At 27.1% G+C, this 20355-nt stretch overlaps 1 long non-coding RNA gene across 1 annotated transcript in view; it reads right to left on the minus strand.

Annotated features, from left to right (window-relative positions):
- LOC107457176 (uncharacterized) overlaps positions 1 to 12833 on the minus strand; it is a 269336-nt gene extending 256503 nt beyond the window's left edge. The window contains exon 1 of the long non-coding RNA XR_001585806.4: positions 12667 to 12833. This is a non-coding gene — a long non-coding RNA (uncharacterized LOC107457176). The remainder of the gene's footprint in view (positions 1 to 12666) is intronic.
- Positions 12834 to 20355: the final 7522 nt, after the last annotated feature.

Below are 20355 nucleotides of genomic sequence, written 5' to 3' on the forward strand. Positions count from 1 at the left end.
TCCTCTAAAGATGGGGAAATAGTTTGAGAAATGATATGAAAACCTAATCGGGGTAGTTTTGTGAGGTGTGTCATTTTGCGGTATGTGTGCGTGTCTTAGTGGCTCAAATTTGCGAACGAACGCTTTGAGATCTTTTACAGTTTAAGATATGTTTTTTAATGTCATTCAATAACACACAACTTAATTTATTAATGATATTTATCATTTAAGTTGCGTATCAATCATATCATTAAATAGAGTATCATTGAATCAATCATTAGAATTTTATTTCAAAATTATTAAATAAAATTTTTAATTATGATTTATATATTAACAATAGATGTTTAAACAAAGGAACAAGTAGAGTAAAAATAATTTTTGCAACTTTTATATTACTAAATTACAGATAGATATTATTATCAGAAGCATACCGGCATTATTAAAAATATCATTATAAATTATACATTGCGCATCATTATATATATATATATATATATATATATATATATATATATATATATATATATATATATATATATATATATATATATAACAACAATTAATTAATTGTTAATTATAATCATACATAGCATACATCGTTTTGCATTAACACTTACTGTTTAATTATTCGAAAAACAGAATAAAAACTTTGGAGTTACAACGATATTTAATAAATAATCTTAAGTATAACTTGCTTATTAACATTAAATGTTTATAAGCAAATGACTTAATGAGAAAATGCGATGAGTGATATTAAATTACACATCGTTATTATTATTATACAACCTATCATTATAATTTATATATTATACACACAATTTTATACTATTATAATGCAAATCATTTTATATACATACTGTTAACCATTATTAGGATGTCGAACGGCATGAAATCATTTTATGCAACTTCAATGTTATTTAATTGATAATTTTAAATATGATTTAGTGTAGTAGGAAAGGGGAAATTGTTTCATTGGCCTAGAACTCGCCATTGATAAAAATGAGACTGATGTTTTCTTTCAAATATTTTAAATATTTCATGAGTGATATTTGCTAGCTTATAACTCTCTTTAAAACAAATGAGTTCATAATTATATTAAATTTAATTATTTAACTTTAATAATAATTATTTTTTATTTTTTATGTCAGATAAACTTAATGATCTGCATGAATTTGACAGCATTAGCAGATTTCGTCAACAAATTAGTATTTCTAATGCTATTTGAAAACACTTGTTTATATTGTTAGAGTTATGCTTTTAAAATGCGTTCTTATAGAACTTAATAATTTTAAATCAATAATAATTGCAAAAAAATGCAATAATAATTTATGTATTGCATATCGAAATTAATAGAGAAATAGTATTAATTAATGTAGGAGAAGCGTAAAAAATCAATGTTACTCCAATATATTTACGCCAATGATGCTTGATTAAACTTGTTATTAAGTAATAATTTAATAAATAAAAACAGTTATGTAGTAAAAAGCAAAATTAATTGAGAGAAAGAAATTATTCTTTTAGGGGAACCTTAAAAAATCGCCCTTCTATTATAGACAGCAATAAAGCTTGATTAGTATTAATAATATGTAAAAATTGAAATAAAAAATAAACCATGTGAGGAAATATTGATAAAATGAGACTGCAGATAATTTTTTCCTTCAAATAGTTTAAATATTTCAGGAGTGATATTTCCTAGCTTATAGGTCTCTTTAAAATAAGTGAGTTAATAATTAGTATTCAATTATTTAACTTTAATAATATTTTTTTTTACTCGTTATGTCAAATAAACTTAATAATCAGCGTGAACATGGTAGCACTGGCGTATTTCATCAACAAATTAGTACTTTTTAATGTTATTTAAAAGCACGTGTTTATATTGTTAAAGTTGTGCTTTTAAAATGCGATTTTATAAAACTAAATAATTTTAAATCAAGAGCAACTGAAAAAAAAAACTAATAATAATTTATGCACTGGAAAGCTAAATCAATAGAAAAATAGTACAAATTAGTATAGAAAAAGCTTAAAAAATCACCATACACTTAATGACGCCAATGATGCTTGACACTAATGATGGAAATTTGTTATCAGGTAATAATTTAATTAATAAAAATATCTATATTTAATAAATAAAAATATCTATATTTAATAAATAAAAATATCCTAAAAAGTAAAATTAATTGAGAGAGAAAATTTTTTTTTAGGGGAGACGTAAAATATTGCCATACTATTATTGACTCCTATGAGGCTTAATTAATATTAGTAATGTGTAAAAATTTAAATAAAATATTAGCCATGTATGGAAAAAATAATGGGAAAATGGTACTAATTTAAGAGAAACATAAAAAATCAATATATTATAAATGTCAATGATACTTAAATTTTATTTTGGAAGTAAAACTAACAGGAGTTTGAAAAAAATATGCTATGTAGTGTAAGACAAAATTAACAGAGCAATAGCATTAAATCGCTTCGGAAATACATAAAAAATCACTTTATTATTATTGACGCTATTGATTCTTAATTAATTTTGGTAATAATTACTAACTGAAATAAAAAAAAATCTATGTTGAAAGCAGTATTAATGGAGAAACGATACTAATTCGTTTAGAAGAAAAGTAAAGAATCACCATATTTTTATTGAAACTAATGTTGCCTAATTAATTTTTCACAATAGACGCTACTAGTATTATGCTAATTGGTGCAGTTTTAATGGATACGAAATATACAAATATTGGTATAATTTATAATGCCGATTAAAACTGCATCAATATTGGTAGGTTTTAATATAGATGTTACCGTTTAAGTGTAAAATCCATTATTTCATAGAATAATTAGGTATTTTATGAAATAACTATACAATTAATTTAAAGTATATAAAATTATTTAATTCTACGATTTAACTAGGAAGTCTACAGAATTTGATCGTTAAAGTATAAATTCGACACTTGAAAGTTCTTTGAACTAGTTTTAACTACTTTTAAGGTCTGGTTTCTTAGGACAAGCGCCTTATCTGGGCGTCGGCGTGACGTCAACGTCACGCTGACTCCAACAAAATACTGGTTTGTTAGCTCAAGGCCTGGTTTCTTAGAACTAGCGCTTTATCTGGGCGTCAGCGGAAAGTTGACGTAGAGCTGACGCCAAAAAAATACTTTTTTGTTAGCTCAGCGTGAGCAGTTGGTCCAACGCAGACATTATCTCTCATTGCGCATGCGTCAATAACGTAAACAAATATTTATTTTGAATTTATATTGATTTTGTTATTGTCGACCAGTGTTTTAGAGAGTAAATAATGACTTTGTCCAAGAAAAAACACATTATAGCTGAGCTAAATGAAGAGTGCTATGTTTAATGAAGAAGCTATGTTTAATATCAAAATCAAAATCTTGGCTGATTTCAATGTGCTGTTGGATGTTGTCCGCCATTGCTTCTGTGGTTAACGTCACGTTGTAATCCAACTGCAGTTGAGTTGGACGGCAATTGTAGTTCAAGATGAGCGTTCGATGACGTATACTATCAAGCTCACAAATGGACCAATCAAAGGTTAGCGCCGATTTCCAGCGTACGGCGTCCTGTCCTAAGAAACCAGGCCTTTAGTCAGTTAACCGCTTATAGCTGCTTTGCAATGACATGGGTTTTCGTTTTATTCCATTGGTTTTAGATGTAGTTATTATATAAATATGAATAATATGAGCAATAATACATTTTATCATCTGCTATTCCTTATTATTTATCAATTTATCATCCGCATTAGGAATAAATTGTATTTTTCGAGAGATTTTAGATATTTATGATAAATTAATTTAGAAAATAACTTTAAAATCGTTTATTTTTTCTCTTTATTTCATAGAATATTATTAGTTATTTTATAGAATAATTAGTTATTTTTTATAACTATGAAAAGTACTATGAAATAACTTTAGCTAGTTATTTCATAGAATAACTAGGTAAAGTATGGAGTTTGTCATCTAATATATATTTCAACTGACTTGTCTATTTATTTCATGAATTACTTAGTTATTCTATGAAATAACTGAATAACACTTTAACGGTATAATAAATACCGTGTAAGGAAGTTTTTTAAGGTCCCTCTAAAAGGATGAATACCGAAGGAAACCGCGTGCTTAGTTGACTATTATGACTTGACTTCTAGCAACAGCATTATGCGAAATGATTCCGAATACAGTTATTTATGTATTTTATTTATTTATTTATTTTTTATTTATTTTATCATTTTATTTTATTTTTATTCTTTTATTTATTTTATCATTTTATTTCATTTTTATTTTTTTATTTATTTTATCATTTTATTTATTTATTTATTTATTTATTTTTTATCATTTTGTTTCATCATTTTATTTCATTTTTATTTATTTATTATTATTATTTTTTTTTTGATAAATGAACTATGAAAAACGTGTTTAATCTAAAAACGCAAAGCATTAAGGCAAAATAGAATGACAAATTTAAAAAAAGGAATTATATAAGCTTCATTAATTGTGTTGGTTTCAGTTTTGTGCCGGATTTCGTAGAGCGGTTTCTAGTACGAAAAACTATTATTCAGTTTATATCGTTTTAGATTGTTTATTCTAATCTTCATTTTATAATATTGTAATACATATTGTATCAAACTATTATATTACACACTCTCTTGTTATTATTATCTTAAATAACGTTACATACTATTAAATTACATATCGTTATGGTTTGTTATTATTTATAATATTGTAATATAATAATGCTGTTTAGAAAAATCATATAAATTTTTATATTTTTAAATAAATATTTTCATGATTATTTCACGTATATCTTGTTTGCCTTACGACGCTCTTACTTGTTCGAAATATTTGTATTTTCAGCATTCTACATTATATTGACTTAGCATTACCATGTGTTAAGAATATTTTAAATTCTTTAGCCGTTTATTGTATAAAGTACATAATTCACTACTCTAAGTGATATATCTATGTATTATAAGATCTTATTTAAATTTCATTCACTTCAAATAATAAATTATTTCTTATTTAATTATTTATTGCTTGTATTGCTTATTTAAAAAATTTGAAGCATAATTTTCAAATATTTTTACAAATAAAATTATCCAGAACTGTAAATGTTTCATGTAATTTTTAAAAACCATCATAAAAATATCTAATTATAGTTAAAAAAATAAAATGTTTTTTAAAAAGTTTCAAAAAATTTTCAAAAATTCAAAATTTTTAAAATGCTCAAGAAATATTTTTTTCTGTTGCTGGAGGCATAGAAATTTTGGATTTTATATAATCATTGATGCAACCTTTCAGAAGACTTATAGAGCCGAAATTCAATGCTGAAATTTGAAAAAAACTTTTTGATTGCTAAATTTTAAACAATATATATTTTTTTTTGCTTCGAAAAAAAAGTGGTTTTAAAAGGAACTTTAAAGTTCTAAAGTAATTACAAAAAAGTGGTTATTTCCTTTTTTTTAGAGAACAAATAAAACAAACACTTTCTGAAACTTTCAAAAAATTTCAGTATAGATGTTACTGAGAAGAACTTTTTGAGCTGAGTGATAAAAATTTTATAAAATAAATACTTTAAAAAATTAAAAAAATTATAATTAGGATTAAAAAATTTAAACTATATGCAACAATTGAGCTTGTTAAATATATTGAATATATGAGCTTATATATATGAGCTTGTTAAATATATAAGTTATTAAGAATTTAATAGAATTTGTTATTATTATACATTCGAACTTTTTTCAAATTTTCACACTTATACCGAAAATTTTAGTATTTACTAACAAACTTTAATAACATAAAATCATTTTCTTTTAAAAATTACGTTTGAATGAATTTTTGTGAAAAGTGCGAAAGTTTTTCCAAATTTTCTCTCTTATTTAGAAAACCTATATAACGAAAACTTATTCTGAAAAATTTAGTATTTACTCACAAACTTTAATTACATAAAATCAATTTTTTAAAAATATTATGCTTGAATGAATTTTTTAATAACGAAATGATATATTACTAAGAGAAAAATTATAAATAGCAAATATAAAAGCTTCGAGCAACTGTCAAAAAATACAAAACAATGAATCCGATTACAATATTTACCAATCAGTTAGTTGTCGCTTGTTGCCTTGCAAGTAATTATTAAATCTTAGGTAAAAATAGGCGGCAATCGAAGTACCTTAATATGTGCTAAGGTAAATTATCAATAAAATGATTTCAGTCTGTCATGACTAGAGGTAACGAGTTTCAAAATCGATTTTTACATCTCGCCAATTTTGATTGTAAAAATCCCTTTTCCTAAACAAAGTTCTCAGCTGAATACATACGACCAAATTTGGTGGGAACATTAGTAACTAATATGATGTCAGTAAAACTAATTTCTAATGAAACTTCCGATGCTAAGGGCTATTAGTGGACAATATACAGGATGCTAGCAATAATTCATCTTACGCGCAAACCTCCTTCTGTCATGTGATATTCCACACTCCATCTGCTGATAGATTTAGGATCATTAATAATCCCAAATTACTAATAAACACTTCCTCAAATTAATATTCACAGGTCCCTTTTTTATATCCCAAACTTAATGCTCACATTTATCAATACTGTTTCGGGGCTATTCTATGGCAAACGACATTCTCCCTCCCGCCATGGTAAACAATGGTGAAAAAAAGAACTTCAAATTCAATTAAGCGACTCAATTGAGCAGAACAGTTTTTGGGTCTGCATTTCCGATTTTTATCTCAAGGATTGGGGTGGGGAGGTCCAGGGCATGGATGGAAAAAAAAAGTTCTGCCCAGATGCTGTGAAACTGAAGAATGGAGACGAATGAAAAAAAATAAATAAAAATAAATAAAACAAAAATATTAAAGAGGTACCGGGGAAATTGGTCAATTACGAAGATCGTTGTTGGAATTAGGTGGTATTTTATGAGCTGTTCGTACAGTCACTAATTTTGTAAAGTGCTTGTCGAGTTTAGATTTTATGGTGGCAAGAAATCAAAGGAACTTCGGTTTTTTGCCGCTTTTCAACTCCATTGCGTTTTGTTGAGAAGCACTTCAACCTCGTGATTAAAGGATTTAGGGACATAATATCCAATAATGCGTTTCTAATGTTGTAATGAACATCAATTCAGTTGTCAATTTGTTCGTCACAATTCGTTTTGGTGGAGGAAATGCTTCTTAACAATTGTATCATCATTGATGGCAATTAGAGTGTTTTGGCATTCATGCTTTTTTTTCTCGAGATCATTAAACTTAGAAATACAATAATTCATGGAGAAATGCTTCTTAACTCTTTAACTTCGCTTTTTTTAACTTACGATTAGAATTAAACTTATTTAATCCTTTTAATTTTTCCCTCTAAAGCTCATTAAGTTTAGTCAGAATCCAAGCAAAGAAAAGAAAATTTCTAAATAGGGATATAATATTCAATAATAATGATTTTCTAATATTGTAATGAACTTCAATATGGCTGTCAATTTTGTTTGATACAATTAAGGTTTTTGTTTCAGTGCAGCTCGTGCAAAAATGCTTCTTAACTTTTCTATCATCATTAATGCAAATAAGAGTGCTTTAAGATAAACGAATTTTTTGTCTCAGGCTTATTATTATTAGGCGAATAATTATTATAAGAGAAATGCTTCTTAACTCTGCTTTTTTTTTAACTTCCAATTGAAGATCAAGTGGAAAGAATAGTTTATGTCCATTTTTCTCAAAAATGATGATTGTATCACCATCTTGGAACGTATAAAGGAAATAGTACTTATTTTCTATAAACAAAATCGTTCACAATTACACCAAGTATTGTTACACAGAATCGTTACAAAGTTTGAACGAAATCGGTCGAATATTTTCTGAGAAATTGAACTTAAAAAGAGTTCTACTTTTAAATTTCAGTTTTTCAGGAAATATTCGGCAAATTTTGCTCAAATTTTGTATTTGGAAAACATAGCATTCTTTAAAACGTCATAAACAAATCGCACACCTTACAATCCAAATATTTTTGATTAATGCTAAGTAAATAATAAAAAATAGCAAATATTTACTCAAATTAATTTGTTGCATGTTGTTTGTTACCTTTGGATAAATGAATTTCAAATTTGTGCACAAACATTTTTTGATTCGTTTAAAGAAGTATTCGAAGCATGCTGAAATAAGCATAAAGTAAAATTAACATTAAGGGTTCAAAACTTTGGACCGCTCTCCAGATCAAACTATTGAGACTATATTTCCCAGAATGCAGGGGTATTCCCTATATTTTGGGAGACAGAAATAATAATTCGTCGAAAAAAGGGCATGTTTATTTAGAGAAAGTGCGTTTTTGTGTCTGATTTCGTAACTTAAATTATCGTCCTGATTCCTTAATTAGTATATTTGAGGTTACCCTCCCGAACCATTAAGATTGAGTCCGAGAACATGAAGATCCGACCATTTCATCAAAAGATATTCAGGGTAGTCCGTTTCTTATTTTGCGTGCTGTGCATGGAAAGAAGTTAAAATCAGCTAATCTTTTTAGACAGTTCAAGTTAGGTTGGTAATTTTATTGCTCTCTAATTAAATATGCATCTGTGTTAAGTTTTAAAAAATAATGAAAACTGTTTTGCTGATAATTTCCCTATTTACTACTTTTTCTTTTTTGTATGTGAAGGTTAATAAGAGATAAGGTTTTAGTAAAGTAAGTTAAGTTAGAAAGAAGTAAAGTTTTAAAGTATAAAACAATGTATTGATCCTAGCAGGCATCTAAACATATCTGAAAGTTGCTTAAAATTTGTTCATAATGCTGTTGCAGCATCTGATGGTAAACAACAATGGTGCAAGATACATTTTCCTGAATGTTTACGGCATAGAAATGGCCACCTTATTCACCAGACTGTTCTCTTCATCTCTCTTTCTCTTTATATATATATATATATATATATATATATATATATATATATATATATATATATATATATATATATATATATATATATATATATATATATATATATGAAGAGAGATACACAATTATTGTTTTGAAATATGTAAAAAAAATATTGAAATGGTAGGTTTGGGTAAAACGATTCATATTTTATTTCTGATCGATTCTGAAAAAAGATACAGATGAACGTAGACTGTATTCCAGTAAGAAGTATTAGGTGTGTTTTTAGAGAAAAAAAAACTGTTTTGAGCACACCAGACTACTGATCTTGCTAAAAGTTATTTAGGAACTTATTTAGGTAAAGTTATTTATAAAATACTTAAAAACTAAATCGAATTTTTTTTCTAACAGTATCGCTTATTATCGTTTGGCTCATAATAATTTTTAGAACCAAAATTTTGCTGAAAATTATTAAACAATAGTCAGTACCATAAATAGTTATCTTATTTTTATTATATTGTAATTTATGTTTATCTCTAAATAAGCAGCAGGTCTTTAAAATGTTGAGTTAGTTTATATTTACATTGATAAAAAATTGTTTTTTCAAAAATACAAGAATACGGCAAAATTTACCATGTTTCTGTCTCTATGGGAACACCAAAGCAGCTTGGTTTATTTTTTAACGAAGCTCTTTGGTACAATTAGATTTAGGTAAAATTAGCAATAAAATATGATTTTATAACAACCAGATAAAAGTTGGTAAATGTGGCAAAATTTGGTAAGTTTATCACCATGCCTCAGAGCATGACATACAATTAATTTATTCGGTTAAATTTACTTATTTTTAAGTTTTGTATATTTTACAAAATATACTCATGGACAAAAAAATTAGCGCACCAAGAAGGAGTCGTCAAAATGAAACGAAGTTTTACATACGTAATGACTACTTTGATATAAGTAAATGATTACAAAATCAAAGATTATCGTTTTTCTCTGATTTTCTAATCATTTACTTATATCAAAGTAGTTATTACATATGTAAAATTTCGTTTCATTTTGACGATTCCTTCTTGGTGCGCTAATTTTTTTGTTCATGAGTGTATATATAATAATAGCTATGACTTTAAAAATCAGAATTTTCGGAAAACCGTTACCATAAGAACAGAAAGTTCACCAAATAAATGGTTTAAATGCCTTATATTTTAGTTACATTTAACAGAGTTAAGTAATTTAATGCCGATACCATAGAGTATGATAATTAAATCAGAATTTTTCCCTTATGTAATTTTTTTAAACAAATGTTAAAAATACTATTTTGTGCATAGCTAAACATTTTCGCACTAATGTTTGATGAGTAACAATCAAATAACGATGTAACAAATAATAATTAAACAGCCTTCATCGGATCAAGTCTAGAAAATCTCAAGTTATTACTCTTATAACATATTTTTCGAACTCTCAACTGTAGTTCTTACGAAATATTTTAAAAAAACTACAATTTTTAAACACGCGAAAAACGCATGTAAGCAATCTTTCGTATTAATTTAGGTAAAAAAAGAAACGTCTTTTCATCACATTTGGACTAAAGTGAGTTGTCTTATTGAAAAAGAAATAAAAAAAACTTTCTCTGAAATCTTTTCTTTTCATCAAAGTTTATATCAACTACATGTCCAGCTTGATTGATTAGTTCAAGAGTTTTCACTTGTAATAAGAAATACGTTTTGTTCATTTTCTCTACGTATATATATAATTTATATATCACGATCACTTGATTAAAAGTGAAAAATGACTCAATCAGTGAATATTTGACAGAGTAAATTCGTTAAAAGATAGTTTTAATAGCGACCACTCTTAATAAAATCACGGAATTACTAAATCAGTTACTTTTTTAAAATCAACTCTGCCAGAAGGAAATTATTTCAATATCAAATCAAAAACCATCTTTTTTTTTAATAAAATCGTAATCGATTTTCTTTAAAATAAAATTTCTTAAGGTATATGTTAAAAATAATTAAAAAACCTGCCTTTTTTTAATTGAACAATTGGAATTTCTATTTTGAAAATGTATAAAAAGCAAATTTCATTGGAACCCTTATGAACAAAAGGAGCAAAGTTACAGATGTAAATTTCCCTTTTGAGAGAGAGAGTTAAAAAAAATGAAATAAGAGTAGAAGAATCTAAATGAAAAGTGTTTGTGAATTAAGAAAAGTTAAAAAATGCCTATCATTATCAAATGTCAATGAACAATTTGAAATATACTTTACATCAAAGAAATTCCATTTTTTCCTTTTTTTTTTCTAAAATCTAATTGGTATTATTTAAGTATAATAAATTCAGACAGACATCCCTACACTATCATTTTAATATTATAATGACAATTCAAAGTTATTCTAGATACATTTTTTATTTGCAGTTAGGATTTCACTTTCTAAATTTTTTTTAGAGTTTTATCTTTAAAAATCATATTTTTACTTATTTACTTTTTGTGCTGAATAATCTTTAATTGAGTAATATATTTTTTGAACTTTTCACCCATTCAAACTTTTTCACCCATTGCGGGATTTACGAACTAGAAAACTCGATCTTTAGGCTAACAGGATCTCCAGGTCTCTGATAAGAGTATTTTAAAACTAATATTTTAAACTTTTGACACCTACTGAGTTTTTTTATCAATTCCAAAATAAAAAGTTTATTCTATTTTGCAATTAAATATAAAGTATTTATTCAATGATGTTTTATATAGGATGTAGTAGGAAGTTTTAGTTTATTGTTATCACATTTCTCTTGAAAGTAGTTTTAGTTTGCTATTTTTTTTTCCTTCAAAGGAAGAGACTTAATAACTTTTTAAATTTTTTGAAAAAATAGTTATTTTTTTGAATGTTTATTTTAAATAAAAAAAGTACTGGACTGAAAAAAAACCCATTGAAAACATTTAAATATCTCTAAAGAAATTTTTTCTCGTTATTTATTTTTGCGAAATAAAAAACTATCTCCCTAGATTTCACAATACATCTCTATCTGCTAGCTTCATTACTTAACTCCAGTATATTACTTTTATACTGCATTGTTGATTAAATTACCTCGATTTTTCAACTAAAATTTTAGTTTTCCTGTCACAAAAAGATAGTTTTTTCTTTAAGAAAAATAATTTTGGGTTTACAGAATCGTTGGATCTTTTTATAGTTTTAACATAAAGAATTTGCTGAAAAAAATATCACAAGTGCTTCTCTCAGATTACCTGAAAATTTCTTCGACGCAAATTCCCTAACTATTCGTATACTACTTTGATTAGACGTTTTGTGGAACGTTTAACTATTAATATCTATCTTCAGTTTTTTACAAATAATTTTAATTGTTTAAATTTATGAATGTTTGTCTTCTATGTACACATATCCTAAAGCAATTTTTTGCTGGATATTCATGAAATTGAACAAGATATCTTGGATCAGTGTTCCAATTTTGTGGCCAAAACTTTTAATAGTCAACCTTTAGTGTATACATTTTAGCAGTTTTTAGTCTATTTCTGAATAATATCTACAAATAAAGCTATATCACAGTTCATTTTTATATTAGATCTTTGCAAAATCTCTAACGACGTTCGGAAAGTATTCAGTTACCGTCATGACAATTTAGCGTGTGGTAACGTTCTCAGAGAAAGAGTGAGGTGATTTTTTCCCTATACATTCTCAAATTTTTTTTCCATTTGCGTTTAGTAACTATGCAGCTACTAAACTTATAAAAAAATTTCTATGGCAGTGTCATCAACTCGCGGGGGGAAATTAGGGAGAAGGTGCCACTCCTGCCGAATTCGAATAATTAATGGGAATCTTACCTTTTGCATGAGTGAGTCCACATAGGCGGTCAGCAGGACCAAAAAAGTGTTAGTCCCTCGGAAATCGGGAAAAAAACGAAAAAACCGGCAAGCGAAAAAGCCGTCGTCTGACGACAAGGGTGGACCAGAAGCATCTGCAGAGTCCGGTGGTGCCTGCCGCCGAGTGGAAGCTCACTATGCAAAAGACGTTCTCATGCCTTGAATTCAGACGAGATTTCGCTCCTATGCTCCGGGTTCGGCTATTAGCAATTGTAATGAAGCCTTTCCCCGAGCAGCATGACTTAGTAGCTGCTGCCTTTTATTTAGGTTTTTTTCCATCCACCCTATACCTCCACCCTCTTTCTTTCTCCCTATTTCCCTTTTTTTATCCCCCCGTCCCATACATATCGGGTTTGGCCGATGGGTGTAGGGGTATAGGAGTGTGGCTATTAATATTTTATAGAAGTGCGGACCCGTAGAGCTTGCTTCGATGGAATAGAAGAAAAAGTAGAAGAAAAAGGGGGATACGGTGCCCCCGATTTTCGTCTTCTTCCTCTGCTCCTATTCTGTCCCACTTTTCCTCCACTGAAGAAAGCGTACTGAGCAATCCCGTGCAAAGAATACTTGATGAGGTAGGAGGACTCTTTGGTGGTAGTGGGAAAGGATGCGCAGGAAAAAGGGATGTGGAAGAAAAAGATGCTGAAGAAGAAATCCCTAAGAATCTCGGCGTAGATCTCGGGATGAAGGGAAATGGGGAAAAATCAAACCTTATGAGATCTTTTAATGATCTTTAAAAAAAAACGTTGTATCTGGTGACAGAAATATTTTTTAAACGTTAAAATAAAAGACTGAATGATTGTTATCAGTCATAATTTGTTATGTAAAACTGTAAAAATAACTAGCTTTAATACATTATAATATATATATATATATATATACATATATATATATATATATATATATATATATATATATATATATATATATATATATATATATATATATATATATATATATATATATATATATATATATATATATATATATATATATATATATATATATATATGTAGAGAGAGAGAGAGAAAGAAAAATAAAACAGATATTTATGTAATTGGAATTAAATAATTACAAAATTTACTTTATATAAAATCTGATACAGTCACTTTTAAAATAATAAAAACCCAAATAAATTTCAATAAAAGAAGTACAAATAAAAAACAAAGGCTAATGAACATAATAATACTGAAACAAATACCAATAGTTTCGAAGAATTATAAGTACAAAAATATGTTTTAAATAAAACTGATTAAAAAATAAATTAATTAAAAATCTGTAATACTGAGGCCATTTTTTTTTAGTTTTTCAAGGGATTGTATGAACCCTGACAACAAGTACAAACAAACAATTTAAAGATTATTTATAAAAAAATATCGATTTCAATTCGTAAATTATTTTTATGAGAGTGTGAAAAATGAAAAAAAAAAAAGCTTTTTGTTATGTGAAACTACTTGCTAGGCTAACTTTTGCATGATTTTTAGAAGTGGTAGCTTAAACAAGAAAAGTTAAAAGAAGTTTCTTGCAATTTTACTTTACCTTCTTCACAGTAAAATACTCTTTAAAGTTTTAAATTGTATTTTTTCTAATTTTCTTAAAGCTATTAAAAGAAAATTGCACGTCTTTTATACCTCGTATTACATCACTTATATTAAAGCTACACTGTAAACAATTCAAGATCAATTTATCGTAAAATCACCGAAACATTCTAATTAAATAAATATTACTGTAAAAATTACTGCATTTTATGGTAAAAATGAGTTTTGCGAATTATGCACTCAAAATGCCAGAAGTAATTTTTACTGTAATTTGATCCAGAATGTTTCAGTGTATCTTCAATGTAAGAGCTGTTATGCGATGTATAAATAGACGCTATTTTATTTTAATAGCTTTAACGGAATAAGAAAAAAATAGTTTAAAACTTTAGTGAATAACTTACTGTGAACAAAGATAGGTTAGATATTTTTTTTAATTTTTGATAATTTTTAGATAATTTTTGATAATTTTTATTATACGATTATGATATGTAAGAGATATAAAATCTTGCTTAAAAATACTGTATACACTTTAAAAGATTCCAGATCAAATTACGATATAAAGTACCAGTACTACATCCGTAAAATCCATTTTACCGTTAAATCTATGTTAAGAAATCTAATCCATTAAAAAAAATCTGATATACCGTAAAAGCGATTGCGGTATATAAAAAATTTTTTCTGTAACATGTTTCGGTAAAAATGGATTTTACGGTTGAAAAGTATCAACACACTACCGACAGTACCGTTCCGTCACTTTTCACCGTAATTTGATCTGAAATTTTTTTGCCTTGTGAAAACAGTGCTATGCACTAAAATACATTTAATAACAATGTTTTGGTAGAAATAGTAGCTAATTAAAGTTTCTAGAACATTTGATAAATTCATTTATTTATATTTTAGCGAAGAAAATGATATCATACATCCGATCAATGGCGCAAAAACAAGCGAATTTACGTTTACATAAGATCCGAAAAACGATATATCTTGCTTCAAAAAATTTGAACAAACATCTCAAAAATGAAGATCATTCAAATGCATTCAAATTTGAAATATTTCGAACTTTTATTAAATTTATCTTTCTGTCTGGATATTTTTTTTTCTCCTCTGTTTGAATGAATTTGATTTTCAGAAAATAAACTTTCGAATTTTTCACCCATCTTTTCGCAAGCGCCTTCCTTTTTTTACAAATTATTTTTTCTCTTTCATTTCAAAATAGGAGGGAAAAATCTGTGTAAGAAATCCCTACGGAGATCCCTACGAGCTCATCTTCGGAATGAAGATCGTGCCGTGAATGAAATGCGGACAGTGGGCAGAATCCATCTCATTCAGCTTTCAGCTCGTATTTCTCTTCCTTGTTCACAACATAAGATGCCCAGTGGTAACAAATTACGAGAGATGAGCCCCAGACATCGTAGGCTGAAGAAAAGCGAAAAAGGAAAGAGATTTATTGGCGATCGAAAAAGTCCTATTTGTTAATATTATACCATTTACTTTTAATATTGTTGGCGGAATGAAAAATTGAGTTATTTTTGGCAGTATCTTAAACATTACAAATCTTGAACATTTTATATATTTCATTAATTTACAGCTAATAGAAAAGTTTTATTATTTTAATTCACTTCTACAAATAGAGCAATCCGTAAATACTACTCTTTATGCATAATTATAGAATGCTTAACAAAATTGTATGTACAGTGAAAATCACGAATTAATAATAAAGCGAGAAAGAAAAATTCCGGAAATTTGACAGATCACAATTAAGAAGGGGGGGGGGCTGAAGAAAAGCGAAAAGAAAAGAGATTCATTGGTGATCGAAAAATTCCTATTTGTTAATATTATACCAATTATTTTTCATATTGTTGGCGGAATGAAAAATCAAGTTATTGTTGGCAGTGTCTTAAACATCACAATTCTTGAACAGTTTATATATTTCAACATTTCAAAGCTTTAAAAAGCTTTATGAATTTGATTGACTTCCACAAATAGAGTATTCCGTAAATACTACCCTTTATACATAATTCTAGAATGCTTACCAAAATTGTATGCTCATTGAAAGTCACGAATTAATAATAAAGCAAGGCAGAAAAAACATTGCCGAAGTTTAGCCAATCACAATTAAGGAAGGTAGGAGCAAAGAACATTAAGATGTATTTAATTGAAGTGTTTTAATAATCTTTTATCTACTCATCCCTGTCCTCTTTCTCAATCAGACAGGATTTATGTAACCACGTTCCTCGATTGTAATTAGTCAAATTCCAATTGTCAAATTCGTGAATAATATCTATCTATCTATCTATCTATCTATCTATCTATCTATCTATCTATATATATATATATATATATATATATATATATATATATATATATATATATATATATATATATATATATATATATATATATATAATATATATATATATATATATATATATATATATATATATATATATATATATATATATATATATATATATATATAAATATATATATATATATATATATATATATATATATATATATATATATATATATATATATATATATATATATATATATATATATATATATATATATATATATATATATATATATATATATATATAAATATATATATATATATATATATAATCTTATCTTTTAATCTTATCTTATCAATATTTCATTAATGTAGTTAATTTGATTGCAATGTATTTTAAGTTTAGTTCCATTGAGGTCAATTGAAATGTCAGGATGATCGAACGAAAGCGCATATATACTGTAAATTTTGTATGTCAACAGCGGTCATTGTAATTTGGCTTGTAATATAAAAATTTGTCGAACGTCGATAAATTAATTGCAAGCCAACAAAAAAAAAAAAAAAAAAAAATATATATATATATATATATATATATATATATATATATATATATATATATATATATATATATATATATATATATATATATATATATATATATATATATGTATGTATAATCACATTCTATCTTAAATATGTTTTTAATTACCATTTTTTACCAGACAGATGGTGTGAATGCTAGATTTTTTCCGTCTTTTTTTTTTGGATTTGATAATTATTTATTCCCAAGATATCATGATGTAAAGCGTTTTTATATTCTTCGTTAATGCGTTTCATATTTGTTTATAATTGGGACCAGATATTTTTACTGCATACTCTGAGTCATCTGAGAATAAAGATATCAAATGTTTACAGTTAAGCTTCATGTTACAGTAAATCAGCCACTTATGTTAAAAACAGATAGACATTTTCCGCTCAAACACGTGTTTAAAACAAGGGATAGAAGTTACACAAAATTCAAAGTTTTTCAAATTTCGTTGAATTGTCAGATTTTATTTAAAATAATCAAGGATTTTTGGAGACTGAAAATACTAATCTTAAAAACTTTAAGCTTATGTAAGCGAGCCAAGTATGTTAAAAACAGATATAGATTTTTAGCACAAACACATGTTTAAAACAAGTGACAAAAGTTACACAAAGTTTGAAAGTTTCTCAAATTTTCTTGCATGTTTACATTTCATTTAAAATAATCAAAGAGATATGGTAATTTACATCAATTAATTTACATTTTTCAAGGATAATTAATTTACATTTTACAGGGAAAAAATAGAAAGGAAGAAAGTACTTGCAGTAAATGTGCAATTAACAATCAAATTTCAGTGTTATTAAGGCGGCAGATCGTTTTCAGATTATCCTTTCGGAGGTTTAGGCTTTTTCATGCTTTTGGGAGTTGGCAACTTTTTCAAACTATCACCAAACAATATAAGATGCTTCAACTTTGACTGTCCACACTAATGTATACAACGAAATCCTCAAATAATGTCTAAAAAGGGGAGATAAATATTAATAATACCCCTTTTTTTCTCGAACTGGTCAGAGTGTTTGAAGACATCCGTCATTTGATTAAAATAAGCCAACGTTTCACTGATATAGTTATAGACATACCCTCCATCATCTATGGAATTTCAGTAGTTTTAAAAATTCTTTTTCCTGGAGGTAGAGAAAGCTATGTATTTTTAAAAAATTAGAATTTACAAAATTGTTTGCACCACTACACTTAAATAATAGTCATGGCCTTAAATTCTGATAAAAGTTTAAAAATTTTTCTTTATTTAATTTTGACTTTAAAATTTCCGATCTAATTCCCTACCACGCGAAAAATTAATTTGTAGAAATCTTAAATGTCGTCTGGCTGAACTATAACACTGAATGATATAAATCAATCAATTGTCGCTTGAACCATTCTTATTGGACGATTCAGATTCACACCCGAATAGAAACGCATCTCAATTGGTTATTATCTGTAACTCGCTGATCATTGATGGGTTTCCAGTAGGCAGATATGTAAAGTGACGTCAGATTAGACACCTGTTTGGATGTAGATTAAATTTAAATTGCATTAATAAGACGTGTATTTTTTAGCTCACATTTAATATGATTTATTGCTGGAAAGTCAAGGAAAAATCTTTGATCACCAACTGAGCATTTAGACCAGAGAAATAACCAGCCTTCTGGCTTAATTTAGACAAAGCATTCAAAAGTGCAATGATCTTTATTATTAATAACTTTTTTATGAAAAAAAAATTCGGATAAAGGAAACTACAGCTGAACATAGTGTGAAAGACGTCCCATATTTTATTCTTCACTCGAAGTCACAAAAGTACACTTTGTCCCATTCCTAGCCAAGCAGAAAGAAGAACAGATTGGGCTAAGTTTTTTTTTCCTCCCTTTTTTTTTTACTTAAAGGACTCAAAGAATGGGAAGAAAAAATTGCTCTTACTGTATGCCTATCATGGCATGCCGTAGTCTAGCAACGTCTCTTCTTTTTCGTACCTTCCCATCCTACGGTCCGGTCAGACTTTTATCATTCTTTGCTAGTTTTGCCAGAGGCGCGTTTTCTACGTGACCTGGATGAGAGTTGAGAAGTTTTTCTTCTTCTTATCTACTCTCTCAACCTTATTTGTTTATTTTTTAGCTTTTCTTCTTTACCCGTAGAGGTTTACCCCATAAAACTGCTCTTTTGTTGCCCGTATAGAAGATATTCTTGCTGTTTGGTTAGCAACCGATTGAACTAGACATTGAAAACTTATTGTAGTAATTCAAAGATTTGAGCCTAAAAAAGTTTTTTTCTAATTGACTGAAGCCAATAAGTTTAAAAAGTAATATTCCAAATAAGTTCAACAAAACTCTCTCTTCTATTTCAATGAAGCAATGGAAAATACTTTCATGGGTTAAAAGGAAGGCAATACTGACAATACTTTCATTATATGACATAAAAAGATGAATAGGTAGGTAACTTTTTCAAAGATTCAAAGAGTTATTTCAAAATGGCAAAAGATCTCTACTATTAAAAAAAAGCTGGTTACCACTTCAAGAACTAAGAACAGAAACTTTAAAGAGCTGAGTATTAAAAAAACTTTTCATGGGCATATATTGTAAGGGATATTTGGTTTTAGGTAAGTGATGGATGTAATGACAAAGTTATGATTTCTCTTCAATCATCAGAGCTATTTAAACATATAATAGATGCAGTCAATTTGGTTCTAACTATTGTTTTAATTTAAAAGTGAAATTAATGTTTATTTTTGAAATACAAATATATCATATATATATATATACATAAATATGATATATTGCATATATAATATGTACAAACAAAGTTTATAAATTAAATATAGATTTTTATCTATAGTATACCAAAACTAGGATTAGGTGAATGACCTATTTCAAAAATTGCACTTGAACTCATGCATTACTCATTTCAAATGGATATTTAACGTATTTAAGTATGATTCATCATTCAATACCTTTCGATGTGAATACGTTCGTAATCTGTTCGACAGATTTTAACGAAATGAAAGCTATGGTCTGGTTTACAGCCTGTGACACTTAGGTTTCTTAAATACCCTTAGTTTAAAAGGTTGCTAAATACTGATTTGACAGTTTACTGATTAGACAATATTACTCAGTTGCAATTAACAATTTGTGTCACTTACCTAAATTGGGCACTCAATGATAAAATTGAATATTTTATGTCTTGCAAACCAAGAAATATTTTTTTAAGTTGAAAATGTAGCCCGTTTCTCCCAAGTCAAAAAC

The sequence above is a fragment of the Parasteatoda tepidariorum genome, chromosome 5 (genome assembly GCF_982258835.1).
Source record: "Parasteatoda tepidariorum strain Cologne lab strain chromosome 5, Ptep-v5.0, whole genome shotgun sequence".
Taxonomy (NCBI): domain Eukaryota; kingdom Metazoa; phylum Arthropoda; class Arachnida; order Araneae; family Theridiidae; genus Parasteatoda; species Parasteatoda tepidariorum.